Genomic DNA, 22,966 nt, shown 5'->3' with positions numbered 1-22,966 from the left:
GAATTTGTGGTCCGTATATTTTATCATTTCATTGAGGATACCATCAACACCACAGGCCTTTTTGGGTTGGAGGGTTTGTATTTTGTCCTGTGTTCATTCAATATAATTGGAGAATCCAGTGGGTTCTGACAGTCTTTAATAGTTGATTCTAAGATTTGCATTTGATCATGTATATTTTTATGCTGTTTGTTAAAGGGCCAAAAGATTGGAGAAGTGGTTTAATCTCTCCGAAAGTGGCGCAGTGGTCTAAGGCACTGCATCGCAGTGCTAGCTTGCCACTATCTGGTTCAATCAGGCTCTGTCGTAGCTGGCGACCGGAGACCCATGGGCGGCGCACATTGGCCACTCCCAGGTAGGGAGGGAATGGCCGGCAGGGATGTAGCTCAGTTGGTAGAGCATGGCATTTGCAACTTTATTTTTTATTTATTTTTATTTATTTTATTTCACCTTTATTTAACCAGGTAAGCCAGTTGAGAACAAGTTCTCATTTACAACCGACCTGGCCAAGATAAAGCATAGCAGTGCGATAAAAACAACAACACAGAGTTACATATGGGGTAAACATAAAGTCAAAAGATACAACAGAAAATATATATACAGTGTGTGCAAATGTAGTAAGTTATGGAGGTAAGGCAATAAATAGGCTATAGTGCAAAATAATTACAATTAGTATTAACACTGGAATGATAGATGTGCAAGAGATTATGTGCAAATAGAGATACTGGGGGTGCAAAAGAGCAAAATAAATAACAATATAGGGATGAGGTAGTTGGGTGGGCTAATTTCAGATGGGCTGTGTACAGGTGCAGTGATCGGTAAGGTGCTCTGACAACTGATGCTTAAAGTTAGTGAGGGAGATAAGTGTCTCCAGCTTCAGAGATTTTTGCAATTCGTTCCAGTCATTGGCAGGCAGAGAACTGGAAGGAATGGCGGCCAAAGGAGGATTGTTGGCTTTGGGGATGACCAGTGAGATATACCTACGGGTGGGTGCTGCTATGGTGACCAATGAGCTAAGATAAGGCGGGGGATTTGCCTAGCAGTGATTTATAGATGGTCTGGAGCCAGTGGGTTTGACCACGAACATGTAGTGAGGACCAGCCAACAAGAGCGTACAGGTCACAGTGGTGGGTAGTGTATGGGGCTTTGGAGACAAAACGGATGGCACTGTGATAGACTACATCCAATTTGCTGAGTAGAGTGTTGGAGGCTATTTTGTAAAATGACATCGCCCGGTCAAGGATCGGTAGGATAGTCAGTTTTACGAGGGTATGTTTGGCAGCATGAGTGAAGGAGGCTTTGTTGCACGAAATAGGAGGCCGATTCTAGATTTAACTTTGGATTGGAGATTCTTAATGTGAGTCTGGAAGGAGAGTTGTACAGTCTAACAGACACCTAGGTATTTGTAGTTGTCCACATACTCTAGGTCAGACCCGGCGAGAGTGGTGATTCTAGTCGGGTGGGCGGTTTCAGCAGCGTTCGATTGAAGAGCATGCATTTAGTTTTACTAGTGTTTAAGAGCAGTTGGAGGCTACTGAAGGAGTGTTGTATGGCATTGAAGCTCGTTTGGGAGGTTTGTTAACCCAGTGTCCAATGAAGGGCCAGATGTATACAAAATGGTGTCGTCTGCGTAGAGGTGGATCTGAGAGTCACCAGCAGCAAGAGCGACATCATTGATATACACGGAGAAAAGAGTCGGCCCAAGAATTGAAACCTCTGTGGACCGAGACTGCCATAGGTCCAGACAACAGGCCCTCGATTGATACACTGAACTCCTATCTGAGAAGTAGTTGGTGAACCAGGCGAGGCAACGCCAGGTTGTGGGTTCGATTCCCACAGGGGTTGGAAAAAATAATGCATGCATTCACTAACTGTAAGTCGCTCTTGGATAAGAGCGTCTGCTAAACGACTAAAATGTAAATGTAAATGTTTACCCATACATCTCCGTTTTGGACAGATAGCTTTTGTGTTGTTGTTTGTTTAGTGTTTTCCAATTTTCCCAGAAGTGGTTAGAGTCTATGGATTCTTCAATTACATTGAGCTGATTTCTGACATGCTGTTCCTTCTTTTTCCGTAGTGTATTTCACCATAGTGAAGGCGTAGGCTCAGGTTTTCTGGGTCTCTATGTTTTTGGTTGGATAGGTTTCTCAATTTCTTTCTTAGGTTTTTGCATTTTTCATCAAACCATTTGTCATTGTTGTTACTTTTCTTCAGTTTTCTGTTAGAGATTTTTGGATTTGATAGGAAGCTGAGAGGTCAAATATACTGTTTAGGTTTCACTGCCAAGTTTACACCTTTACTATTACAGTGGAATGTTTTGTCCAGGAAGTTGTCTAAAAGGGATTGAATTTGTTTCACACTACTTTCCTCCCATCTATAGTATTTCTTAATACTTCTTCAGTTCCTTTGCTTTGACCTCATGATTGAGTATTGCTCTGTTCAATTAGACTGCTGATTTTGCTGTGGTCTGATAGGGGTGTCAGTGGGCTGACTGTGAACACTGAGCGACTCTGGGTTGAGGTCAGTGATAGAAGTCATCTACAGTACTACTACCAATAGATGAGCTATAGGTGTATCTACCATAGGAGTCCCCTCGAAGCCTACCATTGACTATGTACATACCCAGCGATGCGACAGAGCTGCAGGAGTTGTGACCCGTTTTTGTTGGTTATGTTGTCGTAGTTGTGCCTAGGGGGCATATGGGGGAGGGAATGCTGTCACCTCAGGTAGGTGTTTGTCCCCCTGTGTGCTGAGGGTGTCAGGTTCTGGCATATAAGTCACCACAGACTAGTACATGTCCCTGGGTCTGTAAATGATTGATTCCCCCCTCCAGGATGGAGAAGCTGTCTTCATTAAAGTATGGGGATTCTAGTGGGGGGGATATAGGTAGCACACAGGAGGACATTTTTCTCTGTTGAGATAATTTCCTTTTGAATTTCTAGCCAAATGTAAAATGTTCCTGTTTGATTAAATTAATAGAGGGAGTTAGGTATGCTCTATACCAAATTAGCATACCCCCTGTTTCCAGCTGGTAGTTTGGTGGATGGGATTACCAGCTCTGTAACCTAGAGGGCAACCAGTGGGTCCGGGTCTCCTTTATACCATGTTTCTTGTAGGATCTCTCTCTCTCTCCCTCTCTCTCCTCTCTCTCCCCCCTCCCTCCCCTCCGAGAAGGGTCCCTTGTGAGTTATGTGATAATAATAATAAATAATATGCCATTTAGCAGACGCGTTTATCCAAAGCGATTATACAGTCATGCGTGCATATATTTTTGTGTATGGGGTGGTCCCGGGGATCGAACCCACTACCTTGGCGTCGCCGTGCACCAGCTGAGCTACAGAGGTACCACATGTAAATTAACGGTTGGGCAACAACTATTCTGCCGCCGATTAATTTAGTGAGGAGGGGCCAAGGCTTTCATCCTGGTTAGAAAGCTTCTCATCATGAGGGTGGAGAGAGCGAGAGAGAGGAGAGAGCCAAAAACGAGGACAGAAATGTGTCACGCACCCAGAGGAGTGCAGAGGCTCCATCATCCAGATTACTGCTGCTGCCACGACGACCGGTGACTCACCCTCCTTTTTTCCAGCATCGTTGTCGTGCCAACAATGCATCACGAGCCCTGAGCCCCAGCCTGAGCCGGAATCTCCATTTCAAAGGGAGAAAAGGAATGAGAGGGATAATGACAGGGATAATGACGTGGGATAATGAAAGGGATTTGACTGTAGATGGCCTTGACTTCCAAGTGACATGACACCACACAGGGAGATGGATTGTCCTTGAGGAGTTGTTAATGTTATTAGTAATGTTCTTAGCATGTTGTGAGGATGTTATTAGGTTAACACAGTGGCTGACAGCTTGTCAGTGCTGGATTCTGCTTACGACTTGGGGGGCTTCAGGGCATGCTGTACTGGACAGAGTCTATCCACTAGCATCCACCATCTTGTTGGTATTAATATCATAAGATAATTGGTAATAGTACTCTGCTGGGAAAAATGCTTTAATATAAATTTGTCTCTACACTCTCACAATATTTAACCTAATTCTGTCACCATCTTGTTGATATCTCAATGATATGGTTTGAATTAACAGTAAATGCTTTCTGTCTGTTTTGATATAATCTTATCCTTCAAATAAATTATTATTGACAGACATTTCTTACAGCTTTACTGAAGTGTGTGTGTGTGTCCTAACCTTGGGTCCACGAGAGGCCCATTTATCCTAAAACAATATGAAAAGCCTCTCCTATAAAACTCACTAGCTCACTGTCAGGGCTCTCGAGATTACCCCGTCTAAATAGATTCTGCCTGAGCTCCAACAAGAAGAAAAAGTGCATCCTCGGTGTCATGTCAAAATAACAGCCTAGTAACCAATCTCATGATTTATCCAATGAAACAACAGAGAGCATTTGTGATGAATTACGATACAAACAAAATCAAGGCTATAATACATTTATATTTGTACTTGTTGCACTCTTTCATTCCCTCATTACAAACAGACAGACACTACGAAGGGGCAGACTAAAAACAGATTCTCCGACAACTAAATTGTATTGACTGAATAGGATTGTAAAACATCAAACTGATGCTGGCCACATAAGAACAGAGGATTGACCAAACCTTACATTGTCAAGATAATATATGGTTCTGGAGCTATTTCTCTCTCAGGTCAAAGAGCTCAGTCTAGATGAGTCTTTGGAGTGTGTGTGTGTGTGTGTGTGTGTGTGTGTGTGTTAGATGTGTGTGTGGCAGTCCCGCACACATATACACACAAAACCATCCAGCATCTCAGTCTCAAGGGGGTTGTGGGGGCAGTAATGACCTCTCTGGGAGGTGAATCCATCACCAGTCCTCTCTGTGTCGGTATGGTCTGGACTACTGATGCCAAGGGAGAAATCCTCTACCACCCTAACACAGTCACAAAGATCCATGGCACCGAGAGTGGCCAGGCTAGAACCCCAGCCTAAATCCCAACTGATATGTTCTGTTTCACCTAGTAACAAAAACAGAACATATCCGTTTGGATTCCAGGCTATTAGGGAAGCGCTCACCCAGACTACACAGTCATTACAAACTGACAGGACGAAACCAGCTAGAACACGCAAAGTCAAACGAGTGCACAGCCCCAGGTCAACGGCACCACTTTGAACCACCATCTTTACTAAGTACCTTTCATCTGCTGCAGTAGAAGGGGTGAGAAACAGCTTGTGGTGGTTTAATGACAGCACAATACTACACCACGTTCAAAATATGTAAATCTGGGAGAGAACATGGAAAGTCGAACCACTTAGCCGTGCTGCAGTCGCTAACGCCCGCTTGAGGGAAGAGTAGCATTAGGGCGAAATATAACGACAAGAACCTGACTGTTACTGGGACAGCTTCTATAGGGTGAGCGGTAGGTGGGAAGCAGTATGTATGGGGGGTTATAACCCCAGCTCCAGGAGGGTGTACAAGGAAGTATAGAGAGACTATTTAATAGACTCGAAAGCAGAGAGAAAAAGGAGGGGAGAGGAACAGAGGAGGAGACTGACTGTATGGGCAGTTCTTTCTCAGGGTCTCTCTCAGGGGGTGGTGATAAACCACTCTCAGGGTCTGTAGGTAGGGAGAGAGGGGGAGCAGGGAGAGAAAGTGGATAAAATATGCAAAAGAGAAGCCGAGAGGAACAGGGAAGGGCTAGGTGATGTAAACAGCAGCACCAGGGCGCGAGAGAGAGAGAGAGAGAGAGAGAGGGGAGAAAGCAGAGAAAGAGGGAGAGAAAAGTGGGAGGAGAGAGGAAAAGTGATGGGAACGGAGAACGAGAGGTATGTGACAGATGCTATGACAGTATGTCCATGAGGGTGGGGTGGTGGGCTGGTCAGGAGGGCTGGGGTCCAGCCAGAGGACTATGGGTTACTTCCTACCTAGGGGCTTCTGAATCACTGCAGCCTGCTGGAAGGTGTCAGGTCTCACCGAGTCATGGGTTTTATTCACTAGGAACCAAACAGAATACAACGCAGGGACCTACCTGAATGTGTCCAATAGAAACTTGTTTTTGTTGCAAAACAACTGTTTGCACTAATGATTACACCCATGGTCAACAGTTTCTGACGGCGGCAATCATGATTTCAGTTACAACACACTGTACATTAGCATACAGTCTTTATCCTTAGCTACTTTGATACGGCACAGTATGTGCACACTGCACATTAACTTAGTGATATCATATATCCACTTCTACTCTGTACATTGGATACGGGTCATTTCTAATATTCACGACATAAAAAAAAAGGCGCTTATAAAGTTGGCCTATGGTAATTGAAAAACTGTACCTTCCAGATTAATCTCATAAAACAAGAAGAAAATAAATGGAGTCGAAGCTCAAAGGAAACATACTCGCTACATTTCAGTTGATAAAGATAAATGTGAGTGGTTCCCTCCACGTCTCACTACAGCGACAAAACCACAGGGGCAGTAGTGTTATTCATGGTTTGCCTGGGAGTGGGAAAGACAAGCAGTCGGCTGTGGACGCCTAAATCAATACGCAAGCAGCAAACCCATTCCTCATCCTCGACAGACCTGAGCAAAACACTCCCGCAGACTGTCAATCAGACAGCACCAGCCGAGAACGCAGATAAAAACAACAGATATGTATGTTGACATCGGTATGACTCCAACCCGCGGTGAGTAATTACAAAGCCCCTTGAAGACTCAACATGTCTGTCAGATATATTTGATGATGAGTCCATTACATTCAGATCAGGGTAGAGTATTTCATTGAATTTCTCTTGTTGATAAGGTCGTGACTGGAAGGGAAATAAGATCCAGGATTGTAATGATATACCCAGAGATCGGTGCCAGACTGTCAAGCCAACTGAATACAGAGTAGGAGAGACAAGGGGCTGCATTCTCAATAGTCAGTGGCTTCCTCCCCTCGCCTCCCCCAGTCTCCTCTCCTTCACCTGGGCAGTTCTGAGAACGCAGCACAGGTGACAGCAATATGGGTGAACTTCTACCACAAATGTTCTTTCACCTGTCCAGTCCCTTCACCTCAGTGCAAACTGAAGGAGAGACGAAGAGAGGAAGTCACTGTAGACTATTAAGACGCACCCCATACTGTAGGGCTGAGATAGAGGCTACATTAGAGTGGAGGTTGTGAGGGAGGACGGCTCATAATAATGTGTGGAATAGAGTCAATGGAATGGTATTCACTCCCAAGGAAACGACGCCGTTGATTCCATTCCATTGACTCCATTTCAGAGCATTATTATGAGCCGCCTCCTCAGCAGCCTCCACTGCATTACATGTGGTACACTAGCAGTCCAGTGGTGTGTTCCCAGCGGAATCCCCTCAGGGCTCCACATGAACAGTGGTGATACCACACACGAACAATAAGCATCAACGCAGAGCAGGATAATTCATCCCCATACTTATTTCTCCACACGGACATCCATTACACCACTCTGTATTCTCAATATCGGGTCTCAATATTGTCCCACAGATAAACAAACGATAAACAAGCAAGGCTGAACAGGTAGCATTGAGCCAGCTTCAGATAGCATTGAGACAGTTTCGGATAGCACAGACAGCTTCGGATAGCACTAAGACAGCTTCGGATAGCACTGTGCCAGCGTCGGATAGCTTTGAGCCAGCTTCAGATAGCATTGAGCCCGCGTCGGATAGCTTTGAGCCAGCTTCGGATAGCATTGAGCCCGCTCGGATAGCATTGAGCCAGCTTGATAGCATTGAGCCATCTTCGGATAGCATTGAGCCAGCTTCGGTCAGCATTGAGCCAAGCTTCAGATAGCAACGAGCCAGCTTAGAGTAGCATTGAGACAGCTTCAGATAGCATTGAGACAGCTTCAGATAGCATTAAGACAGCTTCAGATAGCATTGAGACAGCTTCAGATTGCATTAAGACAGCTTCAGATATCATTGTGCCAGCTTTAGATAAGCATTAAGACAGCTTTAGATAGCATTTAGCCAGGGGCTTTAGGAGCAGCATTGAGCCAGCTTTAGATAGCACTGAGACAGCTTCGGATAGCATAACCACCTTGAAAATTGAAAATGTAACGGGGGGGGAATCGCGTGGAATGTGTGTGTGTATTTGTGTGTGTACTGTGTGATGTGTACGTGTGTAAGTGATGTGTAGCTATGTGTGTGTACTCATCCATATTTAACGACTACTGCATGAGATAACGGGAATAGGCAATTGCTGGTTCTCGAAGCCTTTCTAAGGCAAGCCATTCAGGGTGATCGTTGGGCTGATGGGAATTGGAAGCGCAAGCCCAAGGAGTCATTCAGAAACACACAACTGGGAAATCCATAGGAATGACTGGAGAAAGCCTTTGAGGATTTCATGTATTAACATATAATAAGGTGTTTCTGTACAAGGCGGGGAGACTGTGGCATACTAGGGCAGTTCACACACACACACACACACCCAAGGCTGCCGGGACCGCACATTCAACTTCCTCCTCTTAGCGTTGCCATGCCAACCAACTCCCAACTGACCCCTGTGTGGATTACCTTTCTAACATGTCCAACAGCTGACGGCGTTGCATACAAACACCTCCAGCTAAGTGACTCACACAGTAATTAAAAATACCTGCATCCTTTCTTTGGCTTTTCTCGCTTAATCTAAACTGTCTAATCCAGGTCAAACTCTGGCCGCTGGTCGGATCAGTGCAGAGTGCTCCAAGAAAATGGTCATCCTATTTCTTCACGGAATTGAATGGGGGAAAGCTGTATGTTTGGGGTGATCAGAGCATAAGCTGCGAAATGTGAAAAGAATATAACCTTCCTCTACCACTATGCCAGTCCTCATGCCGACATAATATGACAACTTTCAAGGACAAAGCCGATATGAGAGAAGGTGAATGAACTGTTGGCGGGTCTGAGGCAAACAGTGGTCTGTGTTTACTCACAGGCCGAGACATCAGTGACGCTGCAGTGAAAGCGAGCTACCTCGATTGCTAATGAAATCGGGGCTTCAAAACCATTTAGTGAGGGTGAATTTGTAAAAACATTGCATGATGAAGGCAGCGGAGATTGTGTGCTCCTGAAAAGCGGCAGGCTTTTGCAAATACAGCCTGACAAGAAACACAGTTGCAGACAGATTTCCGATCTTTCATGGAAATGCAGCTAAAAAAAAAGTCAATTATTGCGCTTTCGGTTGCAATTGATGAAACCATGGACATTACAGATGTTGCACATAACTGGTCATTTTCATCCGCGAGTTGATGACACATTGACCGCCACTGAGGAGTTCGGGAGTTGAGTGCCGGCGACAGATACAACGACAAAGCAGCTGATATTTTTACCGCACTCGTCAGAGCGCGCTGGACAGGGTCGGGGGACTGGTCCCGCGCTGTCAGCCTGGCTACAGATGGTGCGCCTCAACGATCGGGAAAAAAGCAGGGCGCTGTGACAAAGTTCAGAGAGAAAGTGCAACCGGTAAATGGATTGGATGATTTTTTGACTTTTCACTGTACTTTTAGCACCAGGAGGCTAAGGGTTGCAAGTCATTAAAGATGGATAACGCCATGCGAAGGTGGTCATCCAAACTGTTAATTTATCCGATCCAGAAGCCTGAATCACCGCCAGTTTGACATGCTCTTCTCAGAGAGAAAGCACCACACCCAGGCCTGCCATACCACACTGAGTAAGATGGTTAGCGAGGTGCTGTGCTGAGGCTGTTTTCTTTGATTTATACGAGAAGAAATTGAACAGTTCATGGAAGAAAAGGGCAAAAACCAGTGTTAGAATTTCATTCCGTAGGAATGGGATGTAGGACCTTCCGCATTTATGGTGGATGTTACAGAGCACCGGAATAACTTGAACAAACAGTGCAAGGGCGCAATCAAAGTTGTCACGCTAGTATTATGACAGCATACGCTCTTTCAGCTAAGCTGTCATGGACCACAACTTGCCGGGGTGGTGATGCAGCCTACTTCCCCGTCTGAAAAATATGTGCGCGACCCAACATGTAAGTGGCAGACATGAAGCGGTTCAAAGATAAAATAACGGGACTGTTACGGGAGTTTGAGCAACGCTTTTCAGATTTATGTTTATATGTTTTTATGTTGATGTGCTATTGTTTTTAATTGTTTTAATTTTATTTGTATATATTAACCTATTCTTGACTCTGTGGTTCTTCACTTGTTTGGGGAACAGGATTTCATTATTTTTAACCCACATTTCTGCCTGGAGAAACGACAACCTGATATAGTTCTGTGATCTACTTCTGAATCACTGAGGCATTGTGTGTGTGGTGTTCTTTGTCCTCAGAACTTCAAATAACTTGAGGTGTTTTATGATTAATAGTGATGTTGTGCTTTTTGGACACTGTCCTCAGTGCTCCAGCTTTATGTTTTATATGTTTTTATGTTGATGTGCTATTGTTTTTAATTGATTTTATTTTATTTGTATATTTAACCTATTCTTGACTCTGTGGTTCTTGCACTTGTTTGGGGAACAGGATTTCATTATTTTTGATCTTACATTTCTGCCTGAGAAATGACACCCTGATATAGTTCTGTGGATCTGTAGAAACAGTTATGTTAATCACTGAGGCATTGTGTGTTTGTGTGTTCTTTTTTCTTTAGAATTTTCAAATGAACTTGACGTGTTTTATGGATTATCAGTGATGTTGTGCTTGTACTATTTTGGACACACTGTCCTCAGGCTCCAGCTTTATGTTGTATGCTGGATCGGATTAAAAAACAAAGAAAACAATCTGAAGTTGTTTCTTAAGTTATATATACAATGATTTTTCCGTCAACAGCCCACTTTGGGAAATAGATTTTCCATGGGCCCCCTGGAGCTAAAATGAGTTTGACAATTCTGGTCTAACCCTGCTCATTGGGGAAGCTACAACATTAGATAGTGTTTACCCACACTGCACAGCTGTTTGCTTCTTGTAAGTGCATTTTGGATAATGAAGAGTCTTTATGTGTGTACACAACTCAAACCATGGAGCTAATTTAGGAAGATAGGATATTTAAACTGCAGGATAACTAGTATGGAATAGCAAATACGCCCTAATGGGAGACTAATGTGAATGGATCTCATCTGGCTTGCCATAACATAAGATAATGCATATGGATTGTGAATGGCGATTTCAAGAGTGGGCCAAAAACCTTTAACAGACAACAAGCATAATTAGTGATACCAGAGATTTGCGCTAGCTACATGGCTTTCACTCATTAAGTCATAACAGATCTGTGACGTACTTCAAGGAAGAAAGGAAGGTAGGAGGAAGCAAGGAAGGAAAGGAAACAAGGAAGGTAGGAAGGAAACAAGGAAGGTAGTAAGGAAATAATAGGAAGGAAGAAGAAAGAATAGGATGTGCAGTTCAGTCGCTCAACATTTCAACACGTGTCACGCTCCAGAGATTAGGCCCAGATGATAATGATGGCAGCTTTGAGTCACCGCGAACTGCTCCAGTATGATCACTGCTGTTTGATTCATCTGAATATAATCCCTGCAGATCTATTCATTGTCAGCTCTGTAGTGAGTGGGATGGTGTGTGTGTGTGTTTCTGTTTTTACTATCCTTATGGGGACCAGAATTGATTGTTTGGTCCCCTCAAGGATAGTTAAACAAAACGGTGTGTTTGTGTGTGAGGTGGGGGGAATCCTTATTCTGCTAATAAAGCTGTGTGCACTTGATGTACTACATACTTAAACTTAGCGGAAGTGTGTGTGTGTGTGTGTGTGTGTTTCTACATGCGTGTGGAGGTTCATGCCTCTATGTTTCTATGATTCACACAGGTTATCACCATACAATGAGAGTTTCAAATACTACAGCATCCATACTTTAGTCTGACAACTGACGCACTTCTAATATGGACGCCATACATCACAGCCATTGCAGGCTGTGGCATTACACCTTGGGAGACCAAGGAAAGATCTCAATTAATCCTCGCCCTCTTCTCTTTCCTTGTCTCCTTTCTCAAACCCCATTGGATGAAAAAGCCAGAGGTCCCTCCCTTCTCCTCCAATGGGTTTTGAGAAAGCAGAGAGGATGTGAGGAGTATGCACTGAGACCGCACAGCCAGAAGAGGACTGACACCTCAGAGCCTGGTTCTCTCAGGTTTCTTCCTAGGTTCCTGCCTTCTCATGGGTGTTTTTCAACCCACCTTAATTTTACATCTGCATTGCTTGCTGCTTGGGGTTTTAGGTTGGGTTTCTGCATAAGCACTTTGTGACATCTACTGATGTAAAAGGCTTTAGAAATACATTTGATTTGATTGATTGACTTCCCCAAGTGCACAGAGACACACTTCAAGCACACACATGCTTAATCACATTCCACACTCACAATCACACTCCAATACTGCATACACTCTACATACACGCATGGGCCACTACACGCCTCCAAACATACACTCTGGTTTAAGGGGGGATTTGTGCGAAGAGTGCTCAATAGTGCTAAGGTCAGCTGGTACAGTAATGACGCCCACTGTGGTGTCTATGAGTCATCGGTAGACCTGATTGGTCCATGGGAATGAAACGGAGTTCACGACACACACATGCACTACAAGTTTATATGAAAGCCTGCACACACACACAGACACAAATATATATGAAACACAACACACACACACAGTGCCCCAGAGTTGGTCTCTGTCTCTGTCTCTGTGGTCACTATTCATTATCCTGCTGTGCCATCTCCTGTTATTCAGTTACAGAGGCCTGATCATACAGTTAAGCAAGTGACTCTCTCTCCTACTCCTCTTCCTCTTTCCTCTACCCTCTCCTCCTCCTCCTCTCCACTACTCCTCTCCTCTCCTCTTCTCTCCTCTCCTCTCCTCCTCTATGAGGCCTGATGATACAGTTGCTGAGGACCAGGACCAGACCCTCCTCCTCTTTCTTCCTCTTCTTCCTCTCTTTACTGAGTTGCAATGATCACATGTATGATCCAACATTTTTAACCAACCCCAACACCTTCACATTTACTCTACTGATCGAAGGTTTACACTGCAATAAAGGTGCTTGAAATCTTTAACTAAACAATACTCTATGGTTGATGACCTATTGTCCATATTCGACCCTGACAGGGCTGACATGTCAGGAGGAGAAACAGACAATAGATCACTGATATTACTACGACACATGCCCAAGAATTACGCTCACGTCTATAGTTCACAGCACAGACAGACAGAGCAGGTTGAACACAGCACCCATCATAGTTACAGATGTAGATCTGAATTCATATTACATATTACCTCAACTACCTCAACTATAACAACTACTCAACTAGCCGGTGCTCCCTCACATTAATGATAATGCAACGGTACCTGCATATATAGCCTCTACTGTCACTGCGATTTTACTGTATATATGTCACTTTATTTTACTTCTGCTCTTTTTTTCAACACTTTTTTGTTGTTGTTTTATTCTTACTTTTTTGTTTAAAATAAATGTGCACTGTTGGTTAAGGGCTGTAAGTAAGCATTTCACTGTAATGTCTGCACCTGTTGTATTCGCGAATGTGACCAATAAAATTTTGATTTGATTTGATTTGATTTGAATTGATCACCCTGTTGCAGGAGAACTTTCCAGCAATGCAGTAATTGCAAACTATGAAGTGTATTTGAAGTTGACAGTTTGTAATTTCATTTTGAAAACGCAGTGTATCAACTCCCTACACAAATTCCATTAATTATTATCCACATTTCCTGTTGCTGCAGGAATATTTTCGCTGTAGCAAACTTGCTTAAATTGTGTATAGTATATACAGTGCCTTCGAAAGTATTCGTTATCAAATTCCGACTTATTCCACATTTTGTCGCTTTACAGCCTGAATTTGAAATTGATTGATATTTTCATGCAGGCTCACATTACAATCCTCTATAATGTCAAAGTGGAATTATGTTTTTCAAAATGCTTACAACTTAATAAAAAAATTAAATGCTGAAATGTCTTGAGTCAATAAGTATTCAACCCTTTGTTATGGCAAGCCTAAATACGTTCAGGAGTAAACATTTGCTTAACAAGTCACATATTGGTTGCATGGACTCACTCTGTGTGCAATAATAGTGTTTTCATTATGATTTTGAATGCACTTATCCTCTGTACCTCACACATACAATTATCTGTAAGGTTCCTCAGTCTCCAGCAGTGAATTCCAAACCAGATTCAACCGACCAGGAGGTTTTCCAATGCCTCGCAAAGAAGGGTAAATTGGTAGATGTGGTAAACATAAAAAATGCTGAAATTGAATATTCCTTTGAATATGGTGAAGTTATTAATTACACTCTTGATGGTAATATACGCCCAGTCCTACAAAGATAGAAGCTTCCCTAACTCAGCTGGAGAGGAAGGAAACTAATCAGGATTTCCCACCATGAGGCCAATGTGGTGGTGACTTTAAAACAGTTAGAGTTTAATGCATGAATAGAAGAAAACTGAGAATGGATCAACAACATTGCAGTTACTCCACAATACTAACCTAATTGACAGAGTGAAAAGAAGGAAGCCTTTAAAGAATACAAATATTCCAAAACATGCATCCTGTTTATAACAAGGCAGAAGTAACAATGCAAAAGATGCAAGCAATTAACTTTTGTCCTGAATACACAGTGTTATGTTTGGGGAAAAATCCAATACAACACATTACTGAGTACCACTTTCAATATTTTAAAGTATAGTGGGTGGCTGTAATCGTGTTATGGTATGTTTAAAATCGTTAATTAAATATATAATATAATATGCCATTTAGCAGACGCTTTATTCAAAGCGGTATTTACAGTCGTATATGTATGCTATTTGTGTATAAAATCCCGGGATCGAACCTACTACCCTGGCGCCATAAGCGCTCGGTGGCTCTACCAGCTGAGCTGAGACCACCATAAGGGACTGGGAGTTCTTCAGGATAAAAAAGAAACGGAATAGAGCTATGTACAGGCAAAACCCTGGGAGGAAACCTGGCCAGTCTGCTTTCCAACAGACACTGGCAGACAAATTCACCTTTCAGCAAGACAATGACCTAAAACATAAGTTCAAATCTGCTGCTTAACAAGAAGACAACAATATTCCTGAGGCCTAGTTACAGTTCTTGACTTAAATCTGCTTTGAATATCTATAAGTAAGACTTGAAAATGGCTGTCTAGTAAATGATCAACAACCAATTTGACAGAGCTTGAAGAATTTTGAAATAATAATGGATAAATATTGTATTAACCAGGTGTGTGTTGCTCTTAGAGACTTACCCAGAAAACTCACAGTTGTAATCGCCAAAGTGATTCTAATACGGGCTGACTCAGGACTGTGAATATTTCAACAAATGTGCAAAATAATTATGGGGTATTGTCGTTATGGGGTATTGTATGTAGATGGATGAGAAAAACAAAATTCAATTTATTCCATTTTGAATTCAGTCTGTAAATAAATGTGGAATAAGTCAAGGGGGTATGAATACTTGGAAGGCACCACACTCACAGCAATCTATAATTACCAATCCATAATCATGTGGGGTGGTCTAATTCCCTTAGGAACTGAGAGACACTGGGCATGTGTGTGTGTGTGTGGGTGTGTGGTGTGAGAAATCCTATCTCTAATAGGATTCTGGTAATAAAGCTGTGTGACCTGGATGCTCCACATGTTTAAATACACAGCAAAAGTGTGTGTGTGTGTGTAAGTGTGCATGTATGTGTTTTCCTGGGGCTTATCACCATGTGCAGGTGGTGCCTAATTAGCCACAGATGTAGCACTGATGACTCCTATTGAATCTTATCCTATTTGTGACGTCCCTTGGATACTGCTCATCTTGACCTGGCCACTGCCATGAAACAGCCTAACAAAGTAACACAAAATACCATAACAATGTTCAGATTTTGTACCATATGTTAGAATTCTTCCTCACCTGCCCTTCCTCTGGAAGCCTCTGCCCCCAGTCCACTCCTCTCAGCCCCAGCCTGCATTCCTGTGTTTCCCAGCAGCAGTAGGTAATGGCCCAGAATATTTAACATCTAACCCTGAATAAAATATATTTCTATGGCCTGAATACTGATGTTATGGGGGGAGACAGAGGAGAAATAGAGACAAGAGATCTGCCTCCTATCAAACTGCCTAGTCTATTCTCCAGGCACCATCACTCTCCAAGACAGGGACTGGAAACATGTGCTGAGATAGAATGAATGCGTAATGACCGGCCGTGACTGTGCTGTTAGCCTGATATAATCACTCCTGTATTACCAGCCTACTATCATTATGATGAGAGGATAGTTCAAAACCCTCCTCAACACACTGCCTCCAAAGAGTCCCTTTCAATGTTCAGTCATTCACAAACACGGAAAGAATTAGAACGTTAGCTAATCAGTGGAATTAGCTGTACCAAATCAGTGTCCATGTCACCATTCATTGTCTCTCTCTAGGCATTAGTAGCCTAGCTACGGGCGTCGTAACCAAATCTAACCCAGGGCCAAGGGAATAGTGTTATCGGGAGAGGATCTGTGAATGTCATATATTAACCTTTATAATACTGATCCAGAGGCAGCCCAGTGGACTACCTTGCTCTTGAGGACTCTGTTCGTATTTGAAAAGCTCAATTCACTCCATACTCCTAATGGACTGGGCCTGTTTTCACAACGCGTTTTATAATGAGTAGTGCTGATCGAGGAGCTAAACTGACATATCGAATTGTTTAAAGTTATTAAAGGTCATACCATGGATCACTTAGTTATTTGATTTGAATTTGTAGGACACCTCATGTTGAAAAAAATTATTGAAACAAATATATTGATAAAATATTGAATTTGGCCTTACTACTATAACCCATAGAAACACTTGAATAAAACATTCATAAATGGCAAAAAGACAGTCAAAAAATATATCATAAGGAATATTGTTTTTAAAGTGTCTGTCCTATATCTAGAGATATAATAAAGTTCAGGACATTTTAGTTTTTTTTTTGGATATCCAGTATTTAAACCTCTTATTTTTGTTGTTAACATCAATGTACTCATACTTCCATTCATTTCGCTTTGGTTTAACTTTAGACGAGTCCCGTGGACATTTGTGGGGGTCATAGAGCAAAACAGAAAACACCATCGTGTCTGCGGAGTGTCTCCCCTATCGATGTGGAGTGGGCTAAACCATTCGGATGCTGTAAGCAGACGCTTCCGTGAGAAGACCGATTTTCAGGATGTCTCCCATCTGTAGCTGTCACTTTCCACCGCAGATATCTCTAGCTTGTCCGGACGATTTTGAAGGGATTTCAAAAATTATGTTACTTAGATGGACTTCAGGGACTTTTAAAACAGCACCTATCATTGCCTAGGTGCACCTTGTGCTGGGGACAACTGGTACTTTCTTACTTTGACAGAAGAAAATAAAGCTCAGATGAAAAGGAGGGGTAAGGAATATCTTCAGGTACCGGGATGATTAGAAGGTCCAGTGTACAGCACCACTTCTGCTGCACTGCAGAACTACATTTAAATTGGCCTGGACTACCCCCACACACCAAGGAACGAACACACACACACACACACCTCTGTTTGCGCCTAGTACATTCTAGGACAATTCAATTGACAAATCGACCATTCTCCACTCCAAACAGAACGATACCCATGTGCATCCTGTCTTCGGTGCCACCCAAGAGTATTAATTGAAATTCACAGGAAGTAAAGACAGCTTTGGAGATTCATAGCTACTCACCACCATCTCTCACGATAATAGTATTTTCTCAAATCAATACAACTGCTGTAATGGCATTTACTCCACCCATCCATAACTGAGTAATGGACTTTTAACAGCGGTGCAAAAACTATATCTTCCTATGACTCTCTGAAGAAAAATACAATCAGCCAGAAATAGACCAAGATTGAGGGTGAGAAAGGCATCACAGCAAAAGTTCTCATTGATGAAGGTATATTTAGTGATATTTCAGGAGCAACACAGATTTCTTCATGAGGAAGTTGGGTGTGGCAAGACTATTAGGCAGTGTGTTCATGTAAGCCTATTAGGCAGCGCTGCAGTGAGAATCCAATCAGTGAAAGATGACTATAGAGATTTGTATGTGTGTGGAGTTACATCAGGTGGGTTTGGGACTTGATCCTCAGCTACTGTTCTTTCTTTTTGTTTCCCTTGACGACAGTGTTTTTTGCATGCTCTCCTTCCCTCCCTCCCTCCCTCCCTCCCTCCCTCCCTCCCTCCCTCCCTCCCTCCCTCCCTCCCTCCCTCCCTCCTTCCTCCTCCCTCCTTCCTTTCCTTCCTTCTTTCCTTCTTTCCTTCCTTCTTTCTTTCCTTCCTTCCTTCCTCTTCCTTCTTTCCTTCCTTCCCTTCCTTCCTTCCTTCCTTCCTTCCTTCCTTCCTTACTTATCTCCCAGATGGATCTGTTCTGTACTGCACCTGCAGTGATACAGGATCAACAGCAGGGAGGAGGAGAGAGGAAGGAGAGGCAGACCGATGACTCCACCCTCTCCCCTCGCAACTGGCGCCCTACAGACTCCCAGGAGGCTGTAGCCACATCCAGGGAGCCAACGCTGCTGCCCCACACACACACACACACACACAGCCCACACACACACACACACACACACAATACAGAGCAGCCCACAGACACTGATGCACACAAGCAGGCACACATACACATGTATTGACCAAGCACACAGCATACAGAACACCTCCTAAATCCTCCATCACAAACGGATGCAACGATTCTGCATCCAACTATACAAAGACCTACTTAAAATACTGAATTTCTCCTTCTTCCTGAAATAGACATATCTCAACATCTCTTCCACAATGCCTCTCTCTCTCAACTCAAAAGACACTACACCTCCCAAAGCCACCATGCTAAATGTTATACGCTGCCGCACTATTATTGTCAGGTGGATTTCATACTGTGTCCTGAATACCAGAGGTATACCAAATACTACACATGAATCGCAAAACATGATTGTGTTGCTTAAAAAAAACGTAGAATGTTCTGACATTATTCCATGAGAATAAAATCAGAAGGAATCCAAGGTCATCCCGGAATCCACAGCCAACCTTCGAGCTGAAGGGGATTCTACACTGAGTGCCCTGGTCCGGCCTGTGCTAGTGCCAGCCTTTGACTGTACCAATGGTGTGTGTTTCTCCAGACACTGTTGATGTACATGGTGTTGTACCCTTTCCAACTCGGCCACAGAAAATACAAACGTCAGGCTGAATATGATTGTGTGTGTGTGTGTGTGTGTGTGCCCTGCTGCAGTGACTGATTGCTATTACAGTGGATGGATTATCTCTCCATCTTGATTTCTCCCCTAAAGGATTAGAATAAAAGTGAAGAGCAGTTTCATGAGATATAATCAATCATAAATCAATTAGGTTTAATACAAGTTGCAACAGGAAGACACCTCCCGCACAGAAGGAGAGAAAATATCCTGCTGGCCTCTTGGAGACGGGCCCTTTATATTCTAATCAGACGGCACCAAATGTTCTGTAAACACCAGCCTGAGAGACTGGGAGGAAGACACAACATCAGCGGCTACAGAATCACAGTGTCAGAGACATTAACTGTGGGTGTTCTCGCTCAGTGTAGCATCAAATCTCAACTATAATATTCAACACTGGCAGACATTTGATACTGGCAGTTCAACAGTCAAAGGTAAGAACATCAGCATTTTGTTACAGTAAATCAAACACAAGTGGAAGTAATAATTAAATAATTCCCCTATTACAAGTCTAAATATCATCAATACTCTTGTCATCTCTCACATCTAAATGTATGGTAAACAGCAATTTGTTTGATTCAGCTTTTTCTTTAATTAACCACTTTACACTAATCAGCAAAAGATCAATGACACCACACCTTCTGATTGGCAGGGAGCCAGAGGACAGGTGGCAGAGCGAATGCCTGTAAGGGACACTCCATCAAGCAATGCCACATGTTGTAAAGTGCTGCAATAGTCTATGTGCCGGAGCTAGGTCAGTCTGTTATATCTGGTGTAATTCTCCTGTCTTATCTGGTGTCCTGTGTGAATGGGCATGCTCCTTCTAATTTTCTTCTCTCTCCCTCCTCCCAGAGGACCTGAGCCCTGTGGGACCATGCCTCAGGACTACCTTGGCCTGATGACTCCCAGCTGTCCCCAGTCCACCTGGTCTGCTGCTGCTCCAGTTTCAACTGTTCTCCCAAGGCCATGGAAACCCGACCTGTTCACCGGACGTGCTACCTTGTCCTGGACCTGCTGTTTTCGAGTCTCCACCCCTCTACTCTGAATGTTCGCCATGAAAAGCTAAATTGACATTTACTCCTGAGGTACTGACCTGTGGCAAATTTACAACCACTGTGATTACATATTTGACCCGGTGGTGGTCATCTATGAACGCTTCAACATCTTGAAGAACAATCTGGCCTTAATGGCCATGTACTTATAATCTCCACCGCACACAGCCAGAAGAGGACTGGCCACCTCAGAGCCTGTTCTTCTAGGTTCCTGCCTTTCTAGGAGTTTTTCCCTAGCCACTGTGCTTCTACATCTGCATTGCTTGCTGTTTGGGGTTTTAGGTTGGTTCTTATAGCACTTTGTAGACATCTGCTGATGTAAAAGGGCTTTATAAATACATTTGATTGATTGATTGTATGTATGACTTAGTTAAGATTAGTGCAGAAGTAATCTTAAGTGTACAAAAGTCATGCAAGACTGAAAGGTTTTGAAAATGCTGCACACACTTCAGAAAGAGAGAGCGAGAGAGAGAGAGAGAGAGAGAGAGAGAGAGAGAGAGAGAGAGAGAGACAGACTTCTCTTCTAATAGACTACTCTCTCTCGCTAATTATGAGAACTGCGGTTATTGTGTGGCCCAAACTATTATTTTCTCCATAAAGGAGGAGCTACTGAACAACACAAAGAGACAGAGAAGAAGAAGTAGGAAAGAACCACCGTTGCAGTTTCTCAATTCCTCTTGCACTTGTGATTTACACATAACCTTGCCTCATGTGTGTTCATGCTGTTGTGACACCATATCTACAATATGATAACAGCACTAGTCTAGAACTGATAGCATTCAGTTACAGCTACCCACACTGGACTGATATAGATAAGAGGTTGAATGCACCTCCACATATTATGTAAAGATAGCTCTGTCTCGGACACACGCACACACACACACACACAGCTTTCCAAAACAAAAAACCCACACGTTGCTTCATGCTGGTACCACAGCTGTTGCTGACAGCAGAGTACTGGAAACCCTGTACTCCACTTTGGATAAACACAGCCATGTTTTGCAAATTAACCATAGGAGTTACAGAAATACTCCACCTATCAGTCCTTTGTTGAAGATATGGAGTTAGGTAATAAAGCCATCATCAAATGACTATCAATCACTAATCATCATCATCGTATTGAAGTTGTCGTCTATGCTATTCTGATAACTACCATGTGATGGGGGAGCATAGAAATAGAACCTCGGTCATAGAATTCATATCTGTCATTCAATTTCTATGTGGGGAAGCATGTCTGACGTCTTCCATTGACTGGTTTAGTTTGCCACTGCCACCGCTGTGGGAGCTCAAGTCCTACTGAAATCTAGAGATAGTGCAGCATCATATTTCAGGAAAACACACACACACACACACACAAAGACACAGACACATGCTGCGTTAATCTGAAATAAGAGTAGCTCTCAGAAGAAGAAAGCAAAAGAGGCCTAAATCATTTATCAGACACACAGCAGTAAAGAAAACACTGCTGCATTACAAAGAGTGACTTAACACACAACATTCACAACGCTCCACTCTAACTCTATTGAACAAAGACTATGTTATTTTTATACCTATTCTCACTCTTATGTAGCAAAGCCAACCATATTAGCTAATGGAATAACCTGTGTCGGCAGCATTAGAATCAGCTAAATGTGTCAGCTATACGAGCTTCCTTCGACATTTATCTAGAACATCCATCGCCAGAGACAGCCAAACTCTGTACAGCCAAAGACTCCTGCAGACACTTTTCTTAAGCTCCCTTTTCTCCTCCTCCTCCCTTCCTCTCTCTTTCTTTCTCCTCCCCAGCAGTAGATGTTTTTTGAATGTATTTTTAGTTACCTGTTGGCAGACTATCAGCCTAACTCTCAAAGTCCTCCTTCTCAGACGCTAGAGCTTGGAGTGGCTCTTTGATGTTGTCAGCACGACGGTTGATAATGAAGGGGCCTGTGATTCATCGGTTGGTTCTCTCCATGTCTTGCTCCGCTTCTCCCTTCCATTACAACTGTTGGATTTTCAATCCAAACAATGAGAGGTCTCAACCTTAATACATCGGAGAGAACCAATCAAACCCATCACTAAAATTCTGAGCTAAAATTGCATGAAAAAATGGCTTAGACTAGTAAGCCATAGCTCTCCTGTGCTGTGAGTCACGTGGGTCACACTAGCCAGGCTAGCAGACTAGCACCCAATAGATGCACTGTACTACGGAGCTACCCCAATAAACAGAACATGTCACAATGCTCCCAGGAGGGCATGTTCTGGTGAAAAAATAATTTGGCTAGCTTCTTCAAAGAACATGGCTGGGCAGGGTTTCCCCAAACTCTTTTTCACTCCCTTCCAGCATTGGGTTCATCCTATGACAGGCACGGCGTCTATCTCTATACACAAGTACTGTCTATGACACAAACTGTTCACACCCTCTTTGTTGGTGGAGAGAGAATTTTGCAGGTTTAAAGTTTATTTCCTGTACTAAACATGTTTTGTCATGGGGTTTAAAGAAATGTAGCAGTTTTTAAGAAAATGTTATTGCAATTCTACAGATTTTGCCATGTCTAATGTGTATTCATGTGATATTTGAGTGACTACAAAATTACAACAATATCTATAGGCTAAAAAACCTACATAAAAAAACGTTAGCTGAAACGGGCTAGTTGATATGGACATTTCTGACAAGTTATAAATAGCTTTGCTGTCTGGGGTAAAGACTAACATGACAAGAGGAATTGATGATGCACTACCGACTTTCAAAATTGCACCTTTGTGCATTCTACTATTACAACTTTCAAGAGTACGTTGAATGC

This window comes from Coregonus clupeaformis, unplaced genomic scaffold (assembly GCF_020615455.1).
Source record: "Coregonus clupeaformis isolate EN_2021a unplaced genomic scaffold, ASM2061545v1 scaf0175, whole genome shotgun sequence".
Lineage (NCBI taxonomy): Eukaryota > Metazoa > Chordata > Actinopteri > Salmoniformes > Salmonidae > Coregonus > Coregonus clupeaformis.
Note: the sequence above shows the minus strand (reverse complement) of the source record.